The sequence below is a fragment of the Morone saxatilis genome, unplaced genomic scaffold (assembly GCF_004916995.1).
Source record: "Morone saxatilis isolate NCDOM2014 unplaced genomic scaffold, NCSU_SB_2.0 Contig7, whole genome shotgun sequence".
Classification (NCBI taxonomy): Eukaryota; Metazoa; Chordata; class Actinopteri; family Moronidae; genus Morone; species Morone saxatilis.
The window spans coordinates 9077177-9080094 of record NW_023340246.1 but is presented as its reverse complement, the minus strand read 5'-3'; the positions used below and the strand labels follow the sequence as shown (position 1 = coordinate 9080094).

At 38.6% G+C, this 2918-nt stretch overlaps 1 protein-coding gene across 1 annotated transcript in view; it reads left to right on the top strand.

Moving 5' to 3' along the window:
• Positions 1–616: 616 nt before the first annotated feature.
• LOC118340285 (triadin-like) overlaps positions 617–2918 on the top strand; it is a 16101-nt gene continuing 13799 nt past the window's right edge. Inside the window, exon 1 of the mRNA XM_035678171.1 lies at positions 617–1067. The gene's annotated coding sequence lies outside the window, so the exon portion shown is untranslated. The remainder of the gene's footprint in view (positions 1068–2918) is intronic.

Sequence of the window (2918 nt, the reverse complement as noted above, 5' to 3'; positions counted from 1 at the left end):
ACAGGGCACTTATGAGGAAATATGTTTCCCCTGGAGGAAGTGAGGGAATGGCTAGGAGATTTAGAAGTTTAAAGCTCTTTTTTTTTTTTAAGTTGTTGTCAAGGGCACAAAGTGAATGCTCTTGTCTCCTGACAACTGCTGTTGTTAATGGAGGACCCACCAATCATTAAATACTGTCAAATCCTATTAAAACAGACAATTAACTAAACTAAATCAGTGGTGGTGCTCTGTCATTCACCTTACAGGGAACTGCCTCTGTATTTTGAACAGGTGAACAGGTCAGTGTAGGGCAGGTAAGGGATGGAGTAATGGGCCTCTCAGAGGAGGAAACACTGTTGTAACATCAGCTGTTAGCTGGCTCTGGCTGCCTCCATCATTATAACATGATTAATACGCTCAGTGTTTCCAAGACACATAGCGCATAAGACTTTTAGACCTTTATCTCTTCACTTTATTGTCTCGCTTTTTCCTGCCCATCTCTTGATCTTTTGCTCCTATGCTGTTTTCTTCCTCTCCACCTCTGAAATCTCCCCATTCCTCTCCTCCTCCCTGCCTCCACTTCCTCTATCTCCCTATTTTGGACCCTCAGAAAGGGGGCAGGGTGACTCTCAGTAGGTCAACCCCCTTCCCCCTGCTTTTCTCTGTCAGTCTCTCTCTCTTTCTGTCTCACTCTCTCCAGCATTTAATCAGCTAGAAACTGAATCTCACAAACTTTGACTCTTGGAATTTCTTTGACACAAGCCGAAACCTTCAAGAAGAGCTTTGAAATTAACAAGAAGAATTAAAAAAACAAATAATTGTTCCCTGGAGTTTCTGCCATTTTCTCCTGTGGGGAAGGTTTCAGTGTATTTTTAGACCTGCTGTGATCCAGCTTTACACAATTGCTGTGCGCTTTTTGCTGCCGGATTTGAGTGTTGCCTCCATCGTCTTTTTCTCACAATCAGCTGGGGCCAAAAAGGATTTAACGAAGAAGTTACATGCTTGTTTCTATGGTAACGTTGTATTTCTCAAGCCACTGAAGGACTGAAGGTTATCACTGCAACAACCAGCAAACTCAAAAGTCCAAGGTGCTGTAAAAATCCATTTTACTCTGACTAAAGTTAATAATAATAATCTGATACTGACATTACTGGAGGTCTATGCACAGTCCACGCAGCTATTCTTTCTCACTGTCATTTAAAATATCCACTAAAGGTTAGCTGCTACTGAGAGTGTACTGCCAGACTTTATAAGACGGAGAATTTTAATGTATAAGGAATTTTAATGTTATGATCAAACAAGCCAGAATAATGTGTTATGTAAGTCACGTTTATTTATCTTCTTATTTGGATTGTAGTAATTTTTTGTGATAGAAATGTTCGATGAAAGTGGGAGAAATAAGCATTAAAATCACATTTTTCTCCTTAATGACTAAATGCCACTGTGGCCTGTAGCTCTTTTGCCACTTGCAGGTATAATAGAGCACTTTTGAAAAAGCAACATTTACCTCATAGACCCTTGTCTGGAACTCATAATTCACTCTTCATTCTCCTGCACACTTGTTAAACCAGTGGTCCACAAGTTGTTTGGCTTGTGACCCCTCAAAATGAAGCAGTCCATGTGGAACTTGGCCCCTTAACACGGATCAGGGCCTCAGTGCGGACATGAATTATGAGCAGTTCAATTAAACAGTAATTGTTTAATGTGAGGGATTTTTAGAGGCTTAAAGAGTTGAAAGTAATCAGTATTTCATGAGAAATATAATATATTTTTCTTTCTTTTCCCTTATCTTGGGATCTCTCAGATGTGTATTGGGATCCCTAGGGGGTCCCGAGCCCCCAGGTTAGGAACAACTGCATTTGAAAATATTCGCTTTGATGCTGAAATGATCAATTACCTTTTTCTGCTTCTATCTTTTTTATTTTTTCCTCTTCTGACAGTGCCAACATGTAATTGCTAGCAATGTAGCCAAGACGAATGGTTGATGTGTAAATCACTGCTTTCATTATTTGTGCACATAACCTGCATTTAATACACACACGAACTTACTGAGATTTTGTCAAATAAGTGAACTGAATTTTTTCAGCTAATTCTGTTACAAGAGACAGTGTTTTAATACCTTACTAAAGTAAGACAATACAATACAACAATGCAAAAAGTCCTGCATTCACCTTTGGTTATTTCAGCAGAAAAATGGCTCCTGTGAATTTTAGACTATTATATATGGCTTTTATTACATTAATGCATCCGTGTGTAACCAGCATTTTACTGTTCCAAAGCTATGGTCCAGGTCCCTCAAAAGGATCACAAGATAAATCTAAGGGGTCATGACATGATTGATGGGAGAGGAAAAAAGAAAAAGAAAAAGATCTGCAGCACATTTTTTGAGTTTTCTCTACCCTGCTCTGTAAAGTATTAGATAATTTGACCTCTTTGGGCCTTGAAACATTTATTAAAATAAAAAGATTTGAGAAGTTTAGAGTGGAAATCTATGACACTGCTTTTTTGTAAGGAGTCAAAGGCCAAAAAGCTCGGGAACCACTAGTTTGATCTATAACAATGTGTTGGATTTTATAAGTTTATCATATGTTTTTTAATATAAAATCTTAATCTGAAAAGTAACTTGGCAACTCCAGTGACCGGATAAATGTAGTGGAGTAAAAAGTGCAAAAATTACTACTGAAATGTGCAGTGAAGCATCTCAAAATTGCACATAAATACTTGTACACAATGCCTTTAGTTACTTTCTATCACTGGTAATGATACCAGGCATAAAGTCAGTGTACTCATAAGAAGGTGGGACACATTTAAGGACTCACACTCAGTCACATAAGTGCCTTTGTCGTCTTTCATTTGCCCTCAAATACCGTCAATAGCCTGCACGCACATCGTTCTAATTCTGTTCATTCCTTTGGTGTGGAGGAAGCAGCAGCAGCAGT